Source organism: Bactrocera neohumeralis, chromosome 6 (genome assembly GCF_024586455.1).
Source record: "Bactrocera neohumeralis isolate Rockhampton chromosome 6, APGP_CSIRO_Bneo_wtdbg2-racon-allhic-juicebox.fasta_v2, whole genome shotgun sequence".
Taxonomy (NCBI): domain Eukaryota; kingdom Metazoa; phylum Arthropoda; class Insecta; order Diptera; family Tephritidae; genus Bactrocera; species Bactrocera neohumeralis.
In genome coordinates this window covers 26,472,880-26,491,578 of record NC_065923.1, presented here as the reverse complement: position 1 = coordinate 26,491,578, position 18,699 = coordinate 26,472,880, and the positions used below count along the sequence as shown (strand labels likewise).

The window sequence follows — 18,699 nt, the reverse complement described above, 5'->3', positions numbered from 1 at the left end:
TTTTTCAAAAAAAAATTTGTGAGAGTATGTTTTGAAGCAGAGTTGCCACATTATTATACTAAAATTTTTTACAAAATAATATTTGGAAAAACATTGTCATAATGATACAAAGCATAAAGTTTGCTTGAAATCTTTAACGCTAGCATGCATCTTATTCAGAGTTGCCACACTTTACAAAATAATAAGTTTTAGTAACTTTTAAGTATTTATACGTGCCAGGATTTAAGAAAATAATTAAAGCATAATTTTTTAAATTTTTATATTAAAATATATGTTAAAACAGAGTTGCCATCTTTTTATACCAAAGTGTTTTCACAAAATAATGTTTGGAAGAAAGTTGTCCTATTGGTATCCAGCACAAAGTTTGCTTCGAATTTTTAATACTATTATAGCTTGTTTCTCATTCAGTGTTGCCATACTTTTTAAAATAAAAAAATTGAATGCAGGGTTTTATTTTTAGAATTAAAGCTAATTTAAATTCAAAGAAGAATAAAATGAACGTTATAAAATTTTACTGCCTAAACATGTTGTCTTAGTAGGGTTGCCGTTATTTTGTAAACTTGACTTTTGACGCAATATCATAATAATAAAATAATAATAATAATAATACCATAAAAAATATTTTACGGTATTTTTCATACGGTGAATATATTAGTAAAATTGATTAAAGTTGCCACACATTTACAATTAAAATAATAAAAAAGGCGCTTTTATAATAAAACAATTAATACACCACTCTAAAACAGCATTTTGAGATTTTTATTTTCAAAATTGTTTATAGCGTTGCCAGCTGAAAAAAAGTTTGAAATTATTTTTATACCAATTAAAAAGCGAGATAACGGTCTGAAATTTTGTACTCGTCATTTTCTCACCAATGACCTGTTTATTTGCCGGAACCGCTTACAACAGACAACTATAGCATATAGCTGCCATACAAACTGAACGATCGTTATCAAGTCCTTGTATGGAAAACTTTTTCGTTTGGCCGACTATCGTCACGAAATTTTGCATGTATTATTACTAATAACAACGCCACAATCTTCGAATATATTGTTCAGATCGGACCACTATAGCTTATAGCTGCCATACAAACTGACCCATCAAACTCAAATCCTTGTATGGAAAAGTCTATTATTTGTCAAGGTATCATCACGAAATTTGACAGAAATTATTATTCAAAGAATTGCCACAATTTGCGAACATATTGTTCCGATCGGATAACTACAGCTTATAGCTGCTATAGAAACTAATCGACCGAACTGAAATCCTGGTATGGAAAACTCTTTTATTTGACAAGATATCTTAACGAAATTTGGCAGGAATTATTATCTAAGGCAATGGTGCAATCTCAGAAGAAATCGTACAGATCGAACTACTATAGCTTATAGCTGCCATACAAACTGACCGATTTAAATAAGAATACAGAAATGTTTATAAATTTTCATGCCAAAAAATGCACTTGTGAAGGGTATTACAGCTTCTGTGCAGCCGAAGTTAACATTTCTTCTGGTTTTTATAATGTACGAATTTCAACCGAATTCTTATTGAGCATTAATACAATCGTTTTCAACATAACCTCACTTTAAAATTTATTTAGATATGAAACAGATTTTTGAACGCAGTAAAGCTAGAAGCATGATTGGAAATTGAAAATATGATGTTAAAAAATGTATAATAAAAACAGTTATTTTTAACAAAAACCTTAAAAAAAGATTTTCTAATTATTCGCCATTTTAAACTTTATTTCGCAATATTTTTTGATTAAGCCACGTCTGCTGCCAACAATAACAGTAAATTGCGAACCTACAGGTTTTTAACAACCACCAAGGGCCACTTTGCCACTCTGCCACTCAGCCAACTGCCAAATTCGCGCTTAATTTCGAGCGTATTTATTATCTAATACACGCTTACACACACACACATACGCACACGCACATCCAAAAAGGCATTAATGACGCTCTAATAAATTTCCCATCCACGTGCTTATAATAAATTTTGACGTTTTACGATTTTAATAGAGCACAACAGAAACAACAACAACATACTATATAACGGCGAAAATGTGGAAAATGCGGAAAAATAAAAAAACAAAAATTAATTGAAAATTTTCAAACTCATTTGCTGGCAAACGCTTGCGGCGCGGCAAATTTATGCGAATCGCATGTGCCGCGATTTCATTATAACATTTTTACTGGTTATTGCGATCATGTTTTTTCGCGCAATTTTTATTTGCTATACTTTTCTATGTCCTTGTGGCAGGCATCGATGTGTTTGGTTAGCATTCCGGCGACCTTATTTTCCATGTCGATTGCAGTGCTGCCGCGCGAGTCCAATCGTTGAACAGTATGCGCTGTAGCTGGCGGGCATATGGCACACACACACACACATATAACTGTATAATGAAAAAATGGGGACATACGTGAGCGGTGAACAAACAGGCAACACACACACACAGGAATATATGCACTCAGCCATATGTAACTAATCGCCGCGTATGCTGCGCTTTAAACAACCAAACACACACCCACACACATGCACACATATACGCTCGTAAGCAAATATGTGGTGGTGTGCATAAATTTCAATGATTCTGGAAATGCTTTTAATCAACATAATTTTCCAGCGCCTAAATGTAGGCTTCTGCTGTCGCTGCTGCTGCCATTTGCTAAAAACGCCCATTTAGTGTTGACCTTTGCAAGCGCACAAGTAACAATTGCAAGCATATACATGCATATGTGTTTGTGTGTCATGCGAGTTAATACAAATAAAGACACGGATGCCACGAGCTCTTGCACACACACATATACGCACGTACAAATAGTAATGCAACCAGCAACTTCATACCAACTGTACAAGCTCGTCAACATATTTAACAGAATTTAAAGGTAAGCATTACACGCTGCTTTTATCTCTTAATACATATGTACTTGTATACAAACAGACACACACCTGCAGTTCTGTATGTCAGCTTGTTGGCTTGTAATTTCCGGTTTCTGCACAAAATGTGCAACTTTCGTAACTAAACTGGCCAATTTCGTGCTATCAAGTTCAAACCGAATTGCACTTGTAAGCCACACGCTCGCATACAAGCACCACACACTCACACATATGTATATATAAATACATAAATACCAACCACTGTAGTGTACATCCCCACAGCTGGCAATGTAATGCGCATTATATCTTGACTATTGTGCACCACTACATCCGGTCGATATATTTTATGATTTTCCTCGTCCCTCGTTCGCCAGCTTGCTACCGCAATGCGAAGGTAGAAGTGCATGCGCTGGCAAAGGCCAAGGTGCAGACACGTGTGCACCCACACAAAATCTACAACCCAGACAACCCAGCAAACAAAATCACTTTGCCATACTGGAAAATCAATAATCTGTAGCGACAGGTGATGAGAATTGGAGGTGCAAAATTCTCCGAAGAAATGTTTTTCTAGCACTCATTCAACAAGTTTTTCATGAGCAAGTTCAAAAAGTCGCATGAGAGTGGGCGTTACAGGATTAAAATAAACATGAAAAATATTCCATGATGCGACATTTGTAATTTAATAAACAAAAGGCGTATAACTTCAGGATTTTTTAACTGTGATATTGATTTGAAAGAGGAAGACCTCCACTCCGCTGGAAAGACCAGGTGGAGAAGGACTTGGCTACACTCGGAATCTCCTTTTGGTGCCAAACATCGAATAAACCCGATAGAACCGCCTATAAAGAATAAGAGGATATCGATTTGAATTTAAGGCTCCATGTACAAATTTAGTACTTGGAATATTATAATATTTAATACCATCAGGAAAATGTAGTCTTATCTCGGAGTTACCAGATATATACTAAACTGAAAACTAAACTAAGCCCTTCGTATGTGGAACTCTTCCAGAAGAGTCATTGCTTCAAAGTGGGGTTTACAACCACACGTGGTCAAATGGTGAAATAGCACCAAGGGCGGGCGTTTTCAGTAGTAATCCATGCATTGAATTAAATTCAAATTCAAATTACTACAATTCAGTACTTCAGGCCGACATTGTGAGTACAACAGAAGGTGCCAAGTGGGCTTCTGCTACAACCAGCAAGTCCATATAGATTCCAGAAGATAGCCAAGCCGCAATTAAAGCTATCCGCAGCGTCAATACTAAGTCTCATGGCGTTAGTTTATGCCAGGAGGCAAAAGCTGTACTTTTAGCAGGTAACTCGGTTAATATCTTCTGGATACTCGGTTATATTGGAGTGGAAGAAAATGAAAAAGCGGATAAGCTGACTAGCTCGGAGGCAATGACGCAGTGGACCCTAGAGGAACAACATAGGCCTTGAAATATAAGCAAACCAGGGTATAAGTAGCACAAAGTTCCTTGTGGGGGCAGACCAAAAAGTTTCTACTTGTAGACAGATGGAAGCTTAGTAACATATTAGCGTTTATCATAGGGCGCCCACCTTTAATAAAAAGGCGGAATGCAGAGCATGCGCGGGTATCGATAAGAAGCTGGAACACTATCTTTGCGAATGCCCTGACCGATGAGATTGGATACACTCCACGGCTTCCAAGGTTCCACCTTAAGAGACATTGATCAGCTGGGCTGAAAAAAATCTGATTTTTTACTAAATCCGTTGCCTAATGTGGCCGTCTGTAGTTCGGCGCTCATACGCTTCACTTTTCAATCAATCAAAGTATGATCAACTATACCCCTTGATTGACAATTAAGGAAATGTAATTTTTGTTGTCAACAAGTTCTTTAGAAGGACATTATTAATAATATTATTAAAAACATAAAAATTAAATTCTGTTTAAATTGGGTTTATTGGAGCAGTCTAGAGACCTCAGTTATATCCTTACAAAGTTCCGAATCAATACCACAAGCTCAGTCAGGAGCGAGAAGATCATCTTCGAGTCGTTCGATGCCAAGCGAGGATTCAGACAAGGAGACTCCCTATCATGTGAATACTTCAATCTATTGCTGGAGAAAATAATACGAGCTACACAGATTAACCGATCAGGTACAATCTTCTATCTCAATCTTGTACACTCTTGTATACAATTGCTGACGTACGTCGATGACATCGATATCATTGGCCATAACGACCGCGCCATTAGTTCTGCTTTCTCCAGGTTGGTCAAAGAAGCGAAGCAAATGGGTCTGGTTGTGAACGAGGACAAGACGAAATGTCTCCTGTCATTAAACAAACAGTCGCCACACTAGCGACTTTGCTCATAGATAAATTCATCTATCTTGGAAATTAATGCAACGCAGAATAACTCTTGCCAACAGGTTTCTACCTCGAACTGAGTTGGCAATTGAGAAGTAAAGTCCTCTCTCGACGAGCAGAGACCAAACTCTACAAGTCGCTCATCATCCCGGTCCTGCTATATGGTGCAGAGGCGTGAACGATAATAACATCTCATGGGTCGACGTTACGAGTTTTCGAGAAAAAGGTTCAGCAACTACGCTGACTAGGTCATTTCGTCGGGATGGATAAAAACACTCTAGATCTGAAAGTATTCGACGCGCTACCCGCCGGGGAAACAGAGGAAGAGAAGGCCTCCATTCCATTGGAAAGACCAGTTGGAGAAGGATCGGGCTGCACTTGAAATATCTAATTGGCGCCCAACGGCGAGAAGGAAGAAAGACGGTGTCTCCGCCAATGTAGAAGAAGAAGAAGTATATTATCCGTCAAGTTAAAGGAAGGTAGACAAAGAGTTCGAAAGAGAAAAACGGTGTCTCCGCCAATAAAGAAGAAGAAGAAGAAGAAGAAGAAGAAGAAGAAGAAGAAGAAGTATATTATCCGTCAAGTTAGAGAAAGGTAGACAAAGAGTTCGTTTCCACCACAGCCGGGTCTACGTAATCGTATCGAACCCGATTTTTTTTCGTGCAAGGACTGTCAACTTGGCATCATTCCTCTAAATGAAATGTCAAAATGAAAATGAATTATTAACTCAATTAAGAGTCTATTTAGAGGTGGCATATATGATCGCATTTCATATAATTTAATTATTGTCTAGTTGTAGCGAAATCATTCGAAGTTTATGTGTTCAATGTAACCAAAAGTTACAAGGAGGCTACGCCTTCTTCTTGAGCTAAGCCAACCTTGGCGAACCTAACCTAACTTTACAAAATGTAACAACCCACAAATAACTGGCCAAGAATTCAAAATCACTGAAATGCAATGGTCTACATTTGTGTACATTGGAAGTGTATATGTATAAATGTATGTTGGAAGCAACTCTCCGCACGCTTCTTCCGATATTTCCGCTCGCAGCCAGAAGTTTCAATTTCAAGTTATCGCTTGTTAATTTCAGCTAGCAGGCACAAGCTGCAAGCGGCCGCGCTGTGCGGGCAAATTCAAATGTTTATGGCTATACATGACTGTGCGTGTGTGTGTGTGCGTCAGAGGATGCCACTAAAGGGCTAACAAACGAATAAACAACTGCAGCTATAACGGCATAGAAACTTGTTATTTGTTATTTGTTACTTGTTTTGGCAAACTTTTAACATGTATGGATTTGCTGTTGCTGCTGCCACTAACTGCTGCAACTTTGGTTGCTGATGTTGTTGTTGCTGGTGTTGCATTTGCTGCAGCTAGTTGTTGACCATTTGTTACAAATAACGGCCGCCCAAATGCTGTTCGATATTTGAAGTAGGCAGCCACTGATGCTGATTGCACTTGCAGCAACTACTACCGTTGTCGTTGTTGTTGTTGTTGGTATTGTAAATTTAATGTTTGCAGCCATTGCTGCTAGTTTGTGTGCCGTTGTGTGTGTGCAAATATTTTTTGTTTCTGAATTTTTCATTTGCCATCGACTAGCAGAGTGCCATGCCGTTAGCCATTTCATGTGACTGTATATGTGTGTGTGTGTGCGTGTTGCAAGTTTGCCGTGCAGCAAGCAAAACGGAAATATTGTAATACCCAGCCGGCCGCCTGCTGCACCCCAGTGGGTAGTCGGTTCAAAGTTCGCCGCAGAAGTTGCGGAATGTTGTTGTTGTTATGTTGTTGCCGACGCTGCCAACAAACAAGGAACATAAATTCAGCATTGCAGTTGAAATCGAAAACTTTTGGGTAATTTGTTGCCGCTAGCGTTGCGCCTGTGTGCAATGTGTGCTTCCTCGAAACTTTGGCCAAAGCAGTAACCGTTATTGGCTGGTGTACCGTTGACGGCAGCAAGGCCTACTGGGCGTCTTGACTTCTGCCACTAAGCAGCTTCCTCTGTTGCTGCTCCGTTACAGCATTCCTTAAGTATCTGCGTTCGAAATGCAACCGAAAAGAAATGCTGAAAGCAATGCGATCCACAAATTGCCGCTGGCAATCGCTAAGCGTGCAACCGAAGATATCGCTTAGGAGCAGCGGCGTTGCACCCGTGCGGCGGCGCTTAATGCCCGAATAAATTCAGCGAGCAGCCCATATATACTACAAAGTATATACTATATATACCCATATACTTGCATCCAGCGGCATTTGTGTGACCTTAACTGTGCTGCTGCTGCTGCTGCTGCTTATCACATGTCCTTACAAGTTTTGCTGGCATAAATTTTTGGCCGTGTTCCATTTCGCGGTGTCGCGTGGTTTCGGCAACAGCTGCCAAGACAAATGTGAAACCACCGGCAGCGCTAAGTGTATGATTGCATCGGTTGTAACCGCAGCCATTCTGGCAAAGGGTTCGCTAATTATTTATATAAATATATTTTTTATATATAAACTGATGAGTTGGGAGAACGGTAGGAGAATATGAGAGAGCAAGTGCTGAGTTGCAAATTTTATTTGATAACTTAGAGGTAGAACCACGAATGTTATTATGCCAGAACAGGTAGTAAAGTAGGTCAACGGACACCTTGCCGAGTCTACATTTTTATACAAACAAGAAACAACCTCAACTACGGCGTCACCGAAGCTACAATACCCTTCATAGTTATATTTTGTAAAGCAACTACAATAAAACGAGAACTTTATTTTGATCATTCAGTTTGCAATACAGCTTTAGTATATATTTTTTCGATCTGAATCATTTGTACGGAGCTTGTAACGATAACTTGAATATTAATCTGTGTCAAATTTGGTGAGGTAACCTTTTCAAAAAGTAAAAGTTTTCCATACAAAGACTTGATTATGATCGATCAGTTTGTATGACAGTTATATGTTACGATGGTCCGATATCGGCGGTTCAAATAAATGAACAGCTCCTTCGAGAGAAAAGAACGTATAATATCAGATTTGATATTTTAAGAACTGAAAAGAACATTATTGGGTATCCGACAAATTCCCGTTAAAGGAGTAAATTGCATATCTCTATGGACTCTTAGAAAAAAAGGTTCTTTTACAATGTTTTTTTGTATTGTTAATACAAGTAGATATCTAATCAATTCAACAACGAATATTAAGTTTTTTCACCATAGCATCTCAAATACTGTTAAAGCATTGGCGACCAATACATGTGACTTGGCGAGTTATAGACAACTTCTACCGGCAGTAACATTTCAAAAGACTGCCGTCTGAATGGAGGTGATATGATGAATCCATTATTCAGTCATTTACACAAATAACTGGACATGGATTGGATATTTTACGAATTTTTTAGCATTTTAGTTAAGGTTATTACTCTTGAGATGTAGATATCTTGGCCAGAACACAAGCTTTTTCAAGCATGTGGAATATGTAAATAAAATTTTTGGGGCGAAGAAATCCTTCTTGACTCTCCACAATTTGCTGTTGAGGATTACTTTTCTTTATGATACTATTTTTGTACAACGATTTGTCCTTTGCTTCAAAATAGATCACATTTTCGGCAGCCGCCTCTTCATTCGACGAAAATTTCTTTCTAGCGAGCATTCTTTTGAGATTTTGGAACAGGAAATAGCGAAAGTAATTGGAGGCCAAATTCATGGATTTTTTTTATCGCTTTCATTGACTTGTGACACCGTGCGTTGGTTTTTCGGCAATTTCGTCCTTCGAGCGATACACTATGTATTAAATAGTCGCTCTTGGTTGTTCTTCATTTTTCAAAGTACTTAGTCAATAAAAGTTATTCCACGTGCATCCCGTAATATAGACGACCTTGCAAATCGACTTTTGCATTTTTCATCGTGGCAGTCCACCCGGATGACTGGCTATTGAACTTCGGAGTGAAATGGTTAAGCCATATTTCAACCATTTTCCCATATCGACGCAAAAACCTGGGTCTACAAGTATTACACTTGAGCATCTCCAAACACTGCTCTGAATCATGAACTCGTCGTTGTTCTTGGTCAAAAGTGAACTCGCGCGGCACTCACTTTACACAGAGCTTCATCATGACGAAATATTCGTGAATGATATGATCAAATTTATACACGCTTCTTTTGAAGGTTAGAGCTAATTAAAAATGGTTTTAATTCTAGTAGCGCCATCTATGTGTCAGGCAATGGAGTTTTCAATTGACTTGTTAGATTTTTGACTAAAGGATAAGGCGTTATGAACTATATAAGAAGGTTAAGGTCGTTCGTTATGCTGAGCGAGCTTTACTTTTTCAATTAATTTAATGGATTTCTTACTGGTATGAATTCCGATTCTCAGCAGCATTCATGAAATCACCGAAAAGATGATTCTATCGCATTCTTGAAAGAAAGAAGCAATTTTTCTGTTGGGAATACATTTGTTTTAAAATTAAGGTGTATTCCTTGATTATTGAAGGTAAGCAAACTAAGTGAAGTCTAGGTTTTTATAATTGTGGCTTAAATTCAGTTACGTTTTTGTATCGGGTGATTTTTTAAGAGCTTGATAACTTTTTTTTTTAAAAAAAAACGCATAAAATTTGCAAAATCTCATCGGTTCTTTATTTGAAACGTTAGATTGGTTCATGACATTTACTTTTTGAAGATAATTTCATTTAAATGTTGACCGCGGCTGCGTCTTAGGTGGTCCATTCGGAAAGTCCAATTTTGGGCAACTTTTTCGAGCATTTCGGCCGGAATAGCCCGAATTTCTTCGGAAATGTTGTCTTCCAAAGCTGGAATAGTTGCTGGCTTATTTCTGTAGACTTTAGACTTGACGTAGCCCCACAAAAAATAGTCTAAAGGCGTTAAATCGCATGATCTTGGTGGCCAACTTACGGGTCCATTTCTTGAGATGAATTGTTCTCCGAAGTTTTCCCTCAAAATGGCCATAGAATCGCGAGCTGTGTGGCATGTAGCGCCATCTTATTGAAACCACATGTCAACCAAGTTCAGTTCTTCCATTTTTGGCAACAAAAAGTTTGTTAGAATCGAACGATAGCGATCGCCATTCACCGTAACGTTGCGTCCAACAGCATCTTTGAACAAATACGGTCCAATGATTCCACCAGCGTACAAACCACACCAAACAGTGCATTTTTCGGGATGCATGGGCAGTTCTTGAACGGCTTCTGGTTGCTCTTCACCCCAAATGCGGCAATTTTGCTTATTTACGTAGCCATTCAACCAGAAATGAGCCTCATCGCTGAACAAAATTTGTCGATAAAAAAGCGGATTTTCTGCCAACTTTTCTATGGCCCATTCACTGAAAATTCGACGTTGTGGCAGATCGTTCGGCTTCAGTTCTTGCACGAGCTGTATTTTATACGGTTTTACACCAAGATCTTTGCGTAAAATCTTCCATGTGGTCGAATAACACAAACCCAATTGCTGCGAACGGCGACGAATCGACATTTCACGGTCTTCAGCCACACTCTCAGAAACAGACGCAATATTCTCTTCTGTACGCACTGTACGCATTCGTGTGTTTGGTTTAATGTCCAATAAAGTAAACTGAGTGCGAAACTTGGTCACAATCGCATTAATTGTTTGCTCACTTGGTCGATTATGTAGACCATAAATCGGACGTAAAGCGCGAAACACATTTCGAACCGAACACTGATTTTGGTAATAGTAATAGTTAGTAAGTCTATTCATGATGAAATGTCAAAGCATACTGAGCATCTTTCTCTTTGACACCATGTCTGAAATCCCACGTGATCTGTCAAATACTAATGCATGAAAATCCTTACCTCAAAAAAATCACCCGATATTATCGAGTAAAATATTTTCAGTAAAAATTCGGATACGTTAGGAAGTCAATGCATGTTTTGATCAAACATCGGCTCAAATAATGTATAAGGATATCGAGAGCACACTGTGTGGTGTGTGGGATGAGTATTAAGTGGCGTTTAAACTTGAAGTTAATATTTTAAGCCGAAGATCTTTAGCTGGCATGTTAGGAAACTCTCTTATAAATAATATTAGTAAGACCTCACAATTGCAGTATATGATTGGGCAAGTTTCTCATACCAATTAGGATGGAGATACCGACATATGGAGTAACTGTGCTTCAAGCCGCCTACAAGCTATTTATGGCTTGTATGAAAAAAAAAAAACCAGAGCCGAAAATATTTGACCCTGACTGCCGAAGAGCGTGTGATATTAAAAACAATTTTTGCCATAACTCTGAAATTTGGCTTCTGCTATGTTTACGGCCCACTGTACTTTATCTCTGCGCATTATAATTACTTTTCAGATTCTAATTTTGCTGACAACAGACTTCTAATAAATTCCAAATTATATGCACATTTACCCATCAGCACTTTCAGCTGCCAACACTTAGTAAATTAATGATGAGATCATTTCACATACCGTTATTTGCAAACATACATACATATATGGGTTTTACCTACAAGTAGTTTATCAATTGTGTTAAAATTTTTGCGAGGAAGCAACGAAAACTTTTTTGAACCGCGCACACATCCTTCCTACTGACAAGCGAGCGCCAAACTTTTGCGTGAACAGCCTATAAATATTAAAATTTAAATGCAGAAGCTGATGCTCTGCTCTGCTCACTTCCTAGAAGTGGATGTGGGAGGCAAAAGGAAGCTGCCAAGAGCGACTGGCGGAGGTTGGCGTTACACATAATAATGAATCGACTAAGCGCAAAGCGTTGCTTCAAAGGGCCGGGGGGCCAGGCGGGTGGTGGCGCTGTTGTCACGAGTTGTGGCTTATCTTTTATGTTTACCTGTCACACGGAGTCATAATTTATTATCATAATTTTTAAACCAGAAAATTCCACAATCGCTCCCCAGAGCCGTTAATGGATGAATAGCAGCGCAGCTTGACAGCAGCGGGTTTGAGTGGAATTTACGGTGTGACGCACATGTTCGTTGTTGTCGGCAGTCGTGTATGCGGATAGTTGTTGTGATTTCTTTGTTATTATTGTTGTTGTTGCTCTGAGCGCAGCTGTTCGCGCTGGCATTGAAAGAGTTGGAGACATTTGTACGCGCAGGACATCTTCAATTGCCGAGTAGTAGAACTAAGATTTGAAAAGTATGTCTGTATGTGTGAGTGTGACTACCTTAAAAATATCGTTCATTCTTTGACACTTTGTTTGTATTGTGTTTTGTTTGGTATGAAGTCTCATTTATTAATTTATCACCGTTGAAGGGTTTAAGATATTTGTAAGCGCAAATACTTTTTGAAAAATGAAGTCGCTTCTACTCTGGTATATAACTATATCATGTCTTTGCAGGTACATACTTCTTCGTCAGGTGTGACAATTGCGCTGCGGTAGATAAATTCGCCAAAGTGATGGAAGCGGTAATCAACTGGTGGAGATTTGGTGATTTGAAACAATGCATTGCTGGAAGTGATGGGGCTGTAAGTGAAACTTTGCGGGAAAAATAGTGACATAATCTAAAAAAAGTGTGGTGTAGAAATTTAAAGGAAATTTACTAAGGCATGTTTCTGATTTTTTGAACTTCCTCGCATATGACCCGGAATATATCAGTACAAGTTTTATTTGACTGTAAAAAATCGAACTATTAACATATCATGTGAACGCAGTGGACGCCCAAACCAGGATGTTATTGACAAAAATACCAGAAAAGTCCACAAAATAATTTTGGGTGATCAGAAAGTGAAAATATTCGGGATAGCAGGCATTCTAAAGACATCAACTGAACGTGTTCATCATATCAGTCACGGATATTTGAGTGGGAGAAGGCTTTGTGCCAAATGGCTGCCTCGCGCGGCAATTTTGACAAAAACCAACGAAGAAGTGATGATTCGGAGCAGTATTTGGAGATGTTCAAGCGTAATAAACCCGAGTTTTTGCTTCGATATAAGACGGCAGATGGCACCATCATTTCACTCCGAAGTCCAATCGACAGTCATCCGAATGGACTGCACACGATGAACCCGATCCAAAGCGTGGGAAAACTCTATAATCCGTTGGCGGGTTATGGCATCTGTATTTTGGGCTGCGCAGGAAATAATTTTTATTGACTACTTTGAAAAATAAATAACCATCAACAGCGACTATTAAGTACATAGCGTTAAAGTTCAGAAATTGGGCATCCAAATGTTTTCAAAGCCACCGTATTCTCTAGATCTCGCTCTTAGCGACTATTTTCTGTTCTTAGATCTCAAAAGAATACTCGCTGGGAAGAAAATTTTGTCGAATGAAGGGGTGATCGGCGAAACTGAGGCATATTTTGAAGCAAAGGACAAATCTTATTTTAAAAGTATCTTATATTAAAAGTGGTGGTGGGTCGCTATAATCAATGTATCACCCTTAAAGGGTGATTTTGTATTAAATTTGTATACTCTCTTAGGGTAGAGAAATTGTGATATATTTACTTCTCGGTATGGTAGTGGAAAGTATACAAAGAGCAAGAGTGGGAAAGAAGTGTGGTGGATAGAGACAGAGGGGTGAGCCAGTAAAATTAGATACAGAATCCCATTCCGTATACTAGACTACTGCAGTTTCATCCATGCGGTGATCACAGTAATCAAATAAGTCCTTCTTATTTTGACAAAAAGTGTACCCACAACTATAAATATATTTAAATATGCCAAAGGGCTTTGAAATCACTAATATCTATATATCTAAGGGTTTCATGAATGAGAGTGAGCGAACAGGTTGATATCTTGGTGGATGTAACACACAATTTCACAATAAACCTGCAGTGGAATCTAGGTCATAGTTGTACATATTCCTCGTAACTATGAAGCAGATGATAGCCAAAGCGGGCAGCATAATACAATTAGACTGCGGAAAAGAAGGAATTTATATGCCTCCGGCTATTTAATCAACTATTTAATCGTCAAACATGCCTTAATATAGAGGAATCTCGATGGATCAAACCACTAACTTGTTCAAAAAGCAGGAAAAGCTGCACGAATTGAATTTGGGTCGCACATGCCGACTATTAGGAATGCGAACAGATCACTGTCTAATTGGTAGATATGCCAGCAGACTGGGAACACCAAAGATTATGATACAAATAGAATAGAATTATAGATAAGAGGCTTATGCGAGTGCAAGGCTTTGTTTAGAAAAATAATCGGAAGTAGCGACTTTCTTTACGGTGTCTCGTATGTTGCAGAGATAAAAATTTTGGCATTGACTAACTTTTTTGGGAGCATAAAGGGGTTCAGCGAGGACATATGTAAATAGAGTGAGAGGATTTTAGTCTCTGCGGTTTCACAATGAGCCAACTAAAGGCCAAGATACGTCATCAGATATGCACTCTATTTACCTACTAAGACGAATCGCATTCGAGAGCTTTTACGAGAACGAACGACCCTCACTGAAGACTTTCTGAAATATACATAAATACTTGTATGTACCTTCAGATTTATAAAGAAGACTGTTCAAATAACTTTGTCAGTATTTTCAATGTTGATGTAATGGTATTTCTATAGGAAACCCGAAATTTTAAGCATATTTCTGAGAAAAACCTACCTTTGAGCTTCACAAACAAGAAGCTTATACTAGCTGTTGTATCGCTCGATTGTTCGATTTATTTAATTGAATAAAAATAATAATACAGTGTGTAAAATATTTTAAGGTAACTGAAAATTTTTGTTATCCTAAAAGTAATGCATATTCCTCCTCTTGGAGGATGGAGTCATGTGCAGAAGTTCACGCAAGTGAGGAAAGTTTTCTGAGCGTTCTGAGTATTTTACATACTATATGACTCAAGTGGCTCACGACTTCCGATCTTAGACCAAGTATCCTCTGGGTAGCTAAAAAACATCTGTTTGAAGGCGAGCTACAGTGAGAAGCCGAATCATCCCTTCCCAGGGTTTTGCGCTTGGTTCGGGACCCGCCATGTAAAAAACATCCCCAATGAAAATGTCACGTATAATAAATCGAATAATTTTGGACAAACTTATTCAGATGGTATTTGGAACTCTAATGTCATCTCTCTCTTGGATCTATACATATGAGTATGTACGTATGTTAATGGTGGCAATGGACTTTGATTGCGTATATTAAGGAAGCTAATAAAAGATCTAGATTGTAATCAGCTGAGTCTTATCATAAACTTGAACATGGATTTACTTTAACGTATTGGCAGAATTTCATGAGTAAAAGAGGTTTCTCATAAAATAAGTACAAAAAAAAAAAAAATAAGGAAGCAAAAGGAATTTATAAAATGTTCATTCCGTGGAGTCTTTGATATTGCTTGAGCATACATTATGCATATCGTTGTGATATATACTTCTCAAAAATTAAAAACTTCGTGCAGACATTAAATTATGCAATAGCAGAGCGGGCAAAGCTTTAATTATCACATAATAGCTTCTATTAGAACTCGCAGACGCCTTGAAAGCATTAAGCATTCATAACTGTACTCCATATGCATATTTGCTCTTTAAGTAGATGAAGTGATGAAGAGTCTAAGTGCTAAAATCGCGAAGCCGTTGACTTCGTTTGACATGCAAAGGTGATTAAAAACGCTGGCGCTCTTTCATATGTCTGTATGTGTGTGTGTGTGTGTTGCGCCATTTTAATCAGGCTAAGCGACTGTGAGTCAGTTGCAACAAACTCTTCACAGCCTATCACGCGCATACTATTTGGAGCGCGAGCACACGGCGGCTGATGTTGCACATGAAAGCGGCGGCGCTGGCGACAGCGTTGATGACGCCAACGTCTTTGGCGTGTTGCAACATCATTAGGCTCATTAGGCGAAAACGTCTTACCAAATAACTGCAGTGCTTATTACAGTGGTTGTATGTCTGTATATATATGTATATATGAAAATGTATATGTATATGTGTCTATATATTTATATGTAAGACTGTAAGTGTGCTTGTGGCACTGCGCAGCGCCGCTTTGACGCAAGGCAAATTGGAGACGGTGTAGAAAGTAGGCTAAACGTTTGAATACTAATGACTTTACTCTCAGCAAGTGTGAAATGGAACTTCGACAACAACAACAACAGCTGCAACACCACCATAATGAGGTGAGTAGTTAGTGAAGGTGTCACAATTGCAACGCTGCCGCGTCAATGTGACAAGTCAACGTGTGGCATGCATAGCAAGTCGTGCAAATGCACTGACGTCAAACAGTCAAGTCAAATCAAGTACTCACTCAGCATGCGCCTGTGTTGAATACATACATATATGTATTTACAACTATATTATATATTTGTTGTTGTATGTACGGGTGTAATGCTCATCGATTGCTTGACTCGCCGTCGTCGTCGTCGTCTGACGTGCCAGCCTGCTGTCGTGCTCAGCAATGAGTTGGCGACCGCCAGTTGCCGTTGTCGTCTGCAGCTGCTGCCCGCAATAGCCTTGCCACACAGCCATAGAGCACAATAAATACATAAACGTGCAGCAATCGGGGCAAATCATCATTTTTAATTCTCGCTTAATTGCCAACACTGGTGTTAAAAATACAAAAACAAATGCAAATACAAGTCGCATGCAATAACTTGCTAAGCGGCTGTCAACTTCGCGGCGCCCTTATCAGATTTTCTAAAATGTCAATTTCGTTGTTGTTGTTGTTTTTTTTTTACTTCCCTCGCACTTATTAATAATAAATTAATTCACACTTGAAACAAAATGCAAATACACGCTTCTAAACCTACACACAACATCCTCTTCGCAACACCCCCTCTTTGCAACACACATGCTGCGCCAAGCACCGTCAACGCTCAAACATCATTTCCATCATCGTTGTCTGCTGCCACACATTCACTGCCGGCGACTGACTACCGTGCTTTGACGTGCTTAGCACTCGCCTATGCCCAACTCAAGGCTACATTGCTCACAAGCTCACACACGAACACATTCCCTTCATCACAAACACACACACACAGTCGCACCCGCATGTGTAGCCAGCTGCTAAATATGCAGGTAGGTGTGATTAATTGGCGTTGCTTAAAAATGTAATAAATTATTGAGTAATCCCGTCGTCTATGCCAGTACTCCACATCCGACGACCAAGTGGAGCTTCCTACGCCAGCTTTCGCAGATTTTGTTTTTTTATATACGCGCAACATAGTAGTGTGTATGTGTGTTTGCTTGTGTGCTTGCAGTGACGTTGTGGCGCAGGTTTTTAGCGTGCGATACACCAGGCTGCACTCATACACATATACATACATATATCTACATATATATAGTTGTATATAGCGATAATCACTTTTGCATACACCGTGCAAATATTTGTGCAATACACACTCGCACCCACACACATATAGACACGCGGTGAGACGCACACAAGCAAGGATTTCATATTCAATCAATCTGGCTCCCTTGCTGTCGGAAAGTTTGTTGCCACAGCGTAAAATATTTGACTAAGTGAAATTGATGGGTTGCCAACTTGCCGTTAAAGAGACAAAATGTGTTGCGAGAAGTTTTGAAAATCTTTTGTTTTTTGCTGAAAAGTTTCAATTTCCATTTTCATGCAACATATTGCTTTAGAGTACAATAGTTTAGTTTAGCTAGCGTTTGTTTGTAGCAACTAAAGCTAATCGAGATAGATATAGAAGCATTTATTTCAAATTGATTAGGACGTGAAGAATAATTGATTTCTGGATGTCTGTCTCTTCGTTCTTCTATCCGTGCCAGTGATGGTGTATTATCATGGACATGCTGTAGTGATTTGGACCTTATCAGTCTGGCTTTCGATCTAAAAAATCTACTATCGACCAAAATTGAACCATGCGCCAAGTCTTGGAAAATACCCGTTAACATAAAGCAAGCAAAAAAGCAAGCAAGCGAGGCTTATGGGGCTGTGTAAACTGACGTTAAGCAACACCAAAAGCTCCGTCAGGATCGGGAAGGTCCTCTCCGATATGGAACGATGAGCGGTATGAGATATACAGCGACATTGACATAGTTCAGTGAATCAAGAGACAGTGGCTGCTAGGACATGTTGTCGGGAAGAACGCTCCAGCTCTGAAGGTTTTCGATTCAGTACCCGCCGGTAGAAGCAGAGGAAGAGGAAGATCTGCACTCCATTGGAGAGATCAGGTGGACCCTTGGTATCTCGAATTGGCGCCAAATAGCGAAAAAGAGAAACGACTGGCACGTTGTTGTTAACTCGGCTATAACCGCGTAAGCTGTGTCTTTGCAAAGTAACAGAGCTAGTACCTGTACATGAGGCATCGATTTTTGCATATTTTTACTATTTTATTGCTGAAGGTTACGGTCAGTGAAAGCATAGAAGCGAAGAGCTCGGTGGAATGTCTGAAGGTATGCGCTCCCAAGTGTTTAGTTCTGGACCTCTCAAATACGGGACAGCCAAGAAGAAAGTGTTGAGTTGTTTCAATCTCGTCTTATTTTATACAGTATCTGAAGATGACATGTAGTAAGATTCCCAGCCTTACAGCAAGGACGCCAATATATCACTAGATATCTTGCGATCGATCTTGGGTCAAAAGGATTTTGCAACAGCGCATGTACAGATGGTGGCCCAGCATTAACCA

At 39.0% G+C, this 18,699-nt stretch overlaps 1 protein-coding gene across 7 annotated transcripts in view; it reads right to left on the bottom strand.

The window, feature by feature from the left end:
• LOC126762956 (protein alan shepard) overlaps nt 1-18,699 on the bottom strand; it is a 632,879-nt gene that overhangs the window by 233,401 nt on the left and 380,779 nt on the right. The window lies entirely within an intron of this gene.